The 8,443-nt window shown below is 53.4% G+C and overlaps 2 long non-coding RNA genes across 2 annotated transcripts in view; both read left to right on the plus strand.

The window, feature by feature from the left end:
- LOC115067677 overlaps window positions 1–2,352 on the plus strand; it is a 3,867-nt gene extending 1,515 nt beyond the window's left edge. Inside the window, exons 2-3 of the long non-coding RNA XR_003847050.1 lie at window positions 1,394–2,162; window positions 2,338–2,352. This is a non-coding gene — a long non-coding RNA (uncharacterized LOC115067677). The remainder of the gene's footprint in view (window positions 1–1,393; window positions 2,163–2,337) is intronic.
- Window positions 2,353–5,744: 3,392 nt separating this feature from the next.
- Window positions 5,745–8,443, plus strand: part of LOC103750120 — a 7,010-nt gene continuing 4,311 nt past the window's right edge. The window contains exon 1 of the long non-coding RNA XR_607973.2: window positions 5,745–5,963. This is a non-coding gene — a long non-coding RNA (uncharacterized LOC103750120). The remainder of the gene's footprint in view (window positions 5,964–8,443) is intronic.

Below are 8,443 nucleotides of genomic sequence, written 5' to 3' on the forward strand. Positions count from 1 at the left end.
AATTAAATGTAGTACATAGTAATGTGTACTACATAATAGAACGTATCAATTAATACATGTCATGTTTAATGTGTACTACATATCAGAAGTAAAACTAAAATATAATACAACATATACCATGACATGTTAATTAAAATTGTCTTTTAAGGTTTACTATGGTTTAGAGTCCATTAATTATATGTGTTTTATGTATCAATTACATGTATTATATATTAACGTGCACTACATATTATCATTTAATATATTGCATTTATTAAACATGCTACATGTTAATGTGTAACAGTATTATTTATTAATATGTAGTATATACTAATTTACAGTGTTTATTAATGAAGTGTAAATCTATATTAATGTGTGGTGCATACTATATTCATATATGGTACATATTCATTACATGTATATTGAATTTATTAATGAAATATATATTAATTCACGATATGCGGTATTGATTGCCATACGTATCAATTGCATGTCCTGTCCATCGCATATATTAGTGAATGACGTTTTATGTTGCTGTAGAACATACAATATCATATATGTTAACATGTTTTATTATTATCTATAGCACGCATTAAATGTGTTGCGTGATATATGGTATCGATTATCTCTACATATCAATTACATGCGTGCTGCATTTATCGGTTACATTTTGTGTTGTGCAACATATAATATCATATTATATATTTTAAGCTTCCTTTCTGTGTTGCGTGTTTGCGTGTCCCACCTGCATGTGTGTAAGTGCTTGCGAGTGCCCCACCACGTGAGTGCTGGGACCAGAATCTGAGTCCTCCTCCCCCTGAAACATTGCTGTATGTCGCACTCGGAGCTGTCAGGCCCCCGTCAGGGAAACCACATGCTTCCATCATGGGAATAACATGGCTCATCATGTGTGCATTGCTGTGGGTCCCTGACCCCACCCCGAACCCCAGGAGGCGTGGACAACCGAGCACGATCACCCCCCGGGGAACCCCTTCCATGTGCTATCCGGAGAATTTGCTCCCAAAGCCCTTCCCTCTTTTGCACCCGGCCCGAGGTGGGTGCTGGAAATCTCCAGAGCTTAGTCCCTCTTTGCATCTCGTTGGAAGACGAGGGCCTGAGTCTCAAGGGTGGGACGTTGCCGTGTCGCTAACCACACGTGGGGTGCACGCGCGCTGCTCACGCCGACCTCTCCGCGCCTGGCTGTGTGGGGTGCTGTCTGCTGTGAGCTCGGTACCTCTTGTCGCATGTGCTTTGGGATTGTTCGGTATGATCTGTGGCACCTCGCAGAGCTCCCTGCATCTGGCTTCCCACTTCCGGCCCCCACTTCCGGCTCTGCATCCGCTTCCGGTTTCCGGTGTGCTCAGGGCTTCCCGGAAACCGCCGTGGTCACGTGTCTGTTTCCGCCCGTCTCTAGATCCCGCGACCGCCTAGGCCTCGTGGCCTCCTGACGTCATGATGGGCCCTGTTCTTACCCAAGATGCATCGCGCCCGGGGCCTCCTGACGTCATGACGAGCCCTGTTCTAATCCAGGATGCATCGCGCTCTGCAGATCCGATCAGAAATCACCCTGCTGCCGGGTGCTGGGTGCTGAGTTTCTCTTGGCGATTTCCCCTGCTAGACTGCCTTTTCGTTCCCTCCCCCCAGCGTGACTTCCGGGGTTAGCCCAGGCTAGATCCGGACGCACGCTCATCCTCCCGCCTCAGCTCTCGGAGTGCTGGGGGACTCGGTTGCTCTCGAAAGTATAGTTGGTTGCGATTCTGTATCCAGGGCCGATGATTGGGACTTCCAGCCCCTGCGACCCTGAGGGAGGACTAAGACAACCGAGTCCTGACCCCGCCCCCGTGTCTCTAGTGCTTACTGTGCTCTTTGTTCTGTCCCTAGAGTCTCCTCCGGTCCCTGATGGCGCTCGGAGCCGCCTGTGCTAGCGCAGGACTGTGCACCGAGCACTGCCGGCGTGGTATTCGCGCCTTAGCTTAGTTAACGGAGGTTTGCGTGAGCGCTGCACACGGCCCGGGGCTGTCAGGACGGAAATGGAAACGGAAATAAACGTGTTTAACCCTAGAGGGTCTGAGCTCTGTGCGCGGGGGACCCTGGGAGCAGTGGGGTGTTTGCTGGCGCTGGTGCTGGGTACCTTGAGTGCTGGGTTCCTTGGGTGCTGGGACAATGGGTGCTTGGTCCTGCAGGTGCTGGGTAGCGCGGGTGCTGGGTACCACGGGTGCTTGGTACTGCGGGTGCTGGGTAACATGGGTGCTAAGTAGCTCGGTTATGTAAGAGTGAAACCACGGAGGACAAGTCGCGGCCTTTGGGTTGCAACAGCAAGAGGTTTATTCAGGACACAGGTACCTGTGGGTCCTGCAGGTGCTGGGTAGCGCGGGTGCTGGGTACCATGGGTGCTTGGTACTGCGGGTGCTGGGTAACATGGGTGCTAAGTAGCTCGGTTGCTGGGTACGATGGGTGCTGGGTACCATGGGTACTGGACAGTGCGAGTGCTGGTCAACGCAGGTGCTGGGTGCTGCTGTTGGGTCACGGGACTGAGTTCAGCACCCCTCACGTCCCCGAAGCCCCCCCTCCTGTCGCTTCCCGCTCGTTTTTTTTCCTGTAGCCCAGGCTGGACCTTGTGCTCCGTGTTACTGAGCCTGAGGCTGAAGTGCTACAAGCACTCTGTCCGGTGAGCCGCAAGCACTCAATCACTGAGCTATAAGCACTACATCCACTGAGCTATAAAGAGTCCATCTGCTGGGCCACAACCACTCTGTCCGCTAAGCTGTAATCCCTCCATCAACTGTGCTGCAAGCACTCTTCTGCCCACTGAGTTGCCAGCACTCTCTCCACTGAGCCGCGGGCACTCTACCCCCTCAGCCGCAAGCCCGCCCCCAGCACTTCCTTCTCACCTCCCCCACGCTCTCTCTCACGGTCCTTCAATATCCGGGTGCTGGGTCCAGAGTGTCTCGCTCTGCTCTGACGTCACGCTCTGCACAGGGCTGGAAACCAGAACGGATGGGAACTGTCAATTCCTCCTCCAGCCTCTCAGCAGGACGGGGAGGGGGAGGGGGAAGGGGAGGGACCCGCCTCCGCCCCCAGCGACGCACTTCCGGAGCGAGGCCATCCCCCCGCGATGACGTCAGGGACGAGCCCGATGACGTCACAGCCCTCAGGACGCAGCGCAGAAGCCCTGAGTCTAGTTTTGCGATCATCAAACGCTCTGACGGAAGCGGAAGTCGGGATGGGACGGGACAGGAGGGGTCTCGGCGCCTGGTGCATGATGGGAGTGAGGAAACGCGCTGTGGCAGGCACTGGGGGCTCGGTGGCTACTCTCATGGAGGACGTGGACTCAGTTCCAAGCACCCACACGGTGGTGCACAGCTTCCGGAAATGCCCTCCCCAACCCCCAGCCATCATGAAAACTGAATGTCACGGAACTGAGTGCTTGTGTCTTGTGCTGAGTCTCTCTAATGCTTGGTTTTCCCTTTCAGTGGAGCAAGGCGAGATGGACTTAGACAACCGACCCAGCACCCACACAGAGCCGCCAGGTAGGACACGGTGACGGCGTGGCCTTGTGGGAGCGGTGTGGACGCGTCCTGAGAAACTCTGTTAATGGATGTGAGAACTGCTACCGTGCACAGCACCCTTCCAGAGTACCAGGAGGAAATCTCCGCCCACTTTGTGAAGTCCTACTGTGTGCAACACCCTTCTGTAGGCCAAAAGAGGGCGCCTCATTCCTTACAGCTGGAGTTTAAGAACTCTGTGCCCTCTAGTCAGTGCTGGGAACTGAGTTTTCTACATGAGTACCCAGTGCTGTTAAACTCTCCAGCCCACGAATAGGTGCTGCTCATCGGGTGCTTGGTGTCTCAGTGCCGAAACTAACCCCCTCTGCGCTCGCGTGGGCTCCCTGGCATGTGCTCGGACAATCTTAGGAAAGTATATTGGGAGGTACTTAGCGCAGCACCCTGACAATGACAACCTCTTCTCTCGTCTCTCGCAGTTCGTCAGACTCTGCTGCAGACGTAGGGGGCCGTGTGGAAAAGGCCTCGGCCGTGTGCGGAGCATGAGCCGTGTGCAAAGGCCGCTTGGGCCGTGTGCAGAGACAGCCCGGGCTTCGCTTTCAGCAAGACGGCCACCGGGCCGGACAAGATCTGTGCGGACCTCGAACCCGTCCCCGCTCCCGCCCGGCTTTGCACCCTCCTCGTTGTGTGCAGAAACAGCCCGGGCTTCGCTTTCAGCAAGACGGCCACCGGGCCGGACACAGATCGGTGCGGACCTCGAACCCGTCCCCGCTCCCGCCCGGCTTTGCACCCTCCTCGTGTCATGTTTACTAACTGTGCTTCATGTGGAATTGGGTACTTGGGGCTGAGTTCTTCTGTGAACTGGCCCCTGACACTTGAATACTGAGGTCCTGAAAGTCCTGGGACTGTGGCCCCTGCCCTGTTTCCAGGTCACAAGCGTGACGTGTGCAGCGGGCCGTGTGCACCCTGTGTGAGAATTATTATTTTTTCTACTTCTGAGAATAAAAACTTGTTTGTCCCCGAGTACTCTTTACATATGTGTGTTGAGGTCACCCGTGCTGCTAGCTGCTAAGGAGTGCACGAGGGGCCCGAGGACCTGGGTTCAAACACCCAGGGTTCACGTAGGACCAGGGCAAGCGGGTTCGAGGCAGCGGAGGAGGAGGAGGTGTAGGCTACCGAGATTGCTGTGGCCGGCTTTCCATAAAAGTGGGTCTCGAGCCGCACCTGGGGGAAGTGACGTCACGGGAGGGCGTGTCCCGGAAAGACGCTAGGACCGCCGGGGCTTGCTTGTCCCTTTTCTTGGATATGTAATATTACTCGGAGGCCATTTGATGGAAGCCTGGGTCCCCACTGCTGGGGCCTCTGGGAGGCGATTGCGTCATGAGGACAGTGATGTCATCACCGGGCTCAGCCACGGGTGGGAGGAAGTGATGTCACAAGAGCGTGTCCCGGCAGGGGATGCTGGGACCTCAGCGTCCCGGCCTCTCCCTTTCCTCGGATATATAATATTCCTCAGAGGCTGTTTGATGGGGAGTTTGGTTCCCGGTGCTGGGGCTTTGGGGAGGTGGTTGCGTCATAGGGCCTGTGACGTCATGTGCGGCTCTCCCAGGGACGTGCGGGCTCTACGACCCTGTCTAGGTGCTGTGTGTGTTTGCTGAGTGAATGCCCGGCGCCCTGGAATTCACAAACCCAGGCTTCTGTCCCCACGAGATGCGCATCAGATCCAGCCGGCGGGTACTGCGTGCCCCAAGGCTGAGTCCTTCCCAGCTACATCCAGCCCTTGGGTGCTGTGGATGCTGAGGCTGAGTTCTTCCCACACACGTTCAGTCCTAGGATGCTGAGTATGCCGGTGCTGAGTCCTACCCACCCACATCCAGCCAGCGAGTGCCGAGTGCCCCGAGGCTGAGTCCTTCCAATCCACATCCACCCAGCGGGTGCTGAGTACTCCCAGGCTGACTTCTTTCGCTCACATTCAGTCCCCAGGTGCTGTGTACACCTGTGCTGAGTCCTTCCCACCCACATCCAGGCATCGGGTGCTGAGTTCCTCGAGGCTGAATCCTTCCTACTCACACCCAGCCCACTCACCAGGCCGGTGCACCAGGTTCTCAGCACCCCGCGAGCTGATTGGTGCTCGCTCATCACCTGGCCCTCCGCAGGTGCTGTCCTCGGTTGGCCCTCCGCCCGCGGCAGCATCTGGAGCGTGTCTGAGCTAGTCTGGCCCCGACTGGGCGGAACTCAGTCAGCACCTGGGCTCGGCGCAGGAGCGCCGTGTGGCGGGAGGACCGAGTCTGGGCCCAGAGCTTCTGTTCGGGAACGTGAGCTATCGGGGGAACTGAGCACTCGGCATCCAGCGGGGGCGGCGTGGAGCTCCGCGCCCAGGACCCGCCCCGGGTGCTGGGAACTCGGTACCGGCGATGGCGCCGCGGTGGGGCGGCCGGTGCTTGGTGCTGCTGTGTTTCGTGATGCAAGTCGCAGTCGCAGGTGGGGCGCTTTGCTGGGGCTTTTCACAGGGAAGTGCTTAGACTAAGTCTCTTCCCGGAGCTTATGCTTAGTCTCTTTCCGGGAAAACAACGCGCTGGGTGGGGGGTTGGGGAGCCGACGGACCGCATCTTGAACCCCAGGGGTGGCGGGGGGTGGCGCACGGGAGCCCGCAGGCCCCAGGCCGGGGGTGGGTCTTTTATTTTGATGCCGGGAGCTAGTTGAGGACCGAGCTCAGGTCCGCACTGGGTACATCCGAAGGAATACTGAGTCGTAAGTACTTGTGTGCCGCCCCTGGGCCGGTACCCAGTGGGGGGGGCGGGGGAGGGGGACTTCTATTTTGTCAGGGGGACCTAGTTGAGGATCGAGCTTAGGTCTGAGCCGATCTGAAGACGTGTAGCTCTCAGGGAGTACTCAGTCCGAGGTACTGGTCTGCAGGGTGTGTCGAGTCTATACAGGAGGCTTTCCGGTTGATCTGGTTTGGACCGGGCGTCAGGAAGGGCGGAGCAGGGGGTGCGGGAGGGAGTGCGGATTATTATTATCGAATGTATCAGCAGTGCTGGGCACCGCGTACTCGGTACTCGCAGTGTCACTTTGAGGTGCTGAGAGGGCGAAGGGGGGGCGGAAGTAGAGAGGAAGTGAACGAACGGGGTCTCAGGGCGTCACGGGAAGGGCACTGGCCCAGCATGCACCAGGCTCAGGCTTGCCCGGTCAGCACCACAGGGGAACAGTACATGTCAGACAAAAAGGAAAGCTGCCGACATGGGATTGCGGAAGGGAAGGGCAGACAGAGGAGTGACTGACAGATTGATGATCAGTAGATAAACGATAGGCGACACATTGATAGATGATAGATGATCAATACACGATAGATGATCAATAGATAAGTGATAGGTGATTGATGATGGATGATCAGTAGATAAGTGATAGGTGATTGATGATGGATGATCAATAGATAAGTGACAGGTGATTGATGATGGATGATCAATAGATAAGTGACAGGTGATAGATTGATGATGGATGATCAATAGATGAGTGACAGGTGATTGATGATGGATGATCAATAGATAAGTGACAGGTGATTGATGATGGATGATCAATAGATGAGTGACAGGTGATTGATGAGATAAGTGATTGATGATGGATGATCAATAGATAAGTGACAGGTGATTGATGATGGATGATCAATAGATAGTGATAGGTGATAGATTGATGACCAATGATCAATAGATGAGTGATAGGTGATCGATTGATGATGGATGATCAATAGATGAGTGATAGGTGATCGATTGATGATGGATGATCAATAGATGAGTGACAGGTGATTGATGATGGATGATCAATAGATAAGTGACAGGTGATTGATGATGGATGATCAATAGATAGTGATAGGTGATAGATTGATTATGGATGATCAATAGATAACTTATAAGTGATAGATTGTGGATGATCAATAGATAAGTGATAAGTGATACATTGATGATGGATGATCAATAGATAGTGATAGGTGATAGATTGATTATGGATGATCAATAGATAACTTATAAGTGATAGATTGATGATGGATACATAGCTTATAGAGAGATCAATACATAGGTCATTGATTGATAGGGGATAGATCAATACTCGGTAGCAATCGATAGATATGAGATCCATAGGATAAATTGATAGGTGATAGACATGAAAAATCGATCGACGACACGGTGGATTACAGAGAACAGCTCTGTGGACGGTTGCTGACCAATCACCTCCATTGATCTGCGTCTGTTATTGTTCGACGTATCATCGACGGATCTGTCATCGATCTGTTTCGATGACACGGTGGATTACAGAGAACAGCTCTGTGGACGGTTGCTGACCAATCACCTCCATTGATCTGCGTCTGTTATTGTTCGACGTATCATCGACGGATCTGTCATCGATCTGTAGTCCTGTGTCTGTATTTTCCATGTGTCAGTGTTTGTCACCCATCGAACACCTGCGCATCCGTCATCGATCGACAGTCAGCTATTGTCTATCAATCCTGTATCGATCACGTATCAGCTAATCGACGACACGGTGGATTACAGAGAACAGCTCTGTGGACGGTTGCTGACCGATCACCTCCATTGATCTGCGTCTGTTATTGTTCGACGTATCATCGACGGATCTGTCATCGATCTGTAGTCCTGTGTCTGTATTTTCCATGTGTCAGTGTTTGTCACCCATCGAACACCTGCGCATCCGTCATCGATCGACAGTCAGCTATTGTCTATCAATCCTGTATCGATCACGTATCAGCTATCTACCAGTGACCTCTCACCTCTTTATCAGTAATCTGTGTATGTACCATCGATCTGTCATGTCTGCGTCATCCTGTATTTGCGGATCGATGTATCCATGAGTCGTCTGCCATTGATCGGTCGAGCTACATCAACTAATGAGGTATTTGTATATCTATGACCTAATACCACCGATCAATCAATGTGTCCATCTAATCTATC

This window comes from Nannospalax galili, unplaced genomic scaffold, assembly GCF_000622305.1.
Source record: "Nannospalax galili isolate Female #2095 unplaced genomic scaffold, S.galili_v1.0 scaffold3027, whole genome shotgun sequence".
Classification (NCBI taxonomy): Eukaryota; Metazoa; Chordata; class Mammalia; order Rodentia; family Spalacidae; genus Nannospalax; species Nannospalax galili.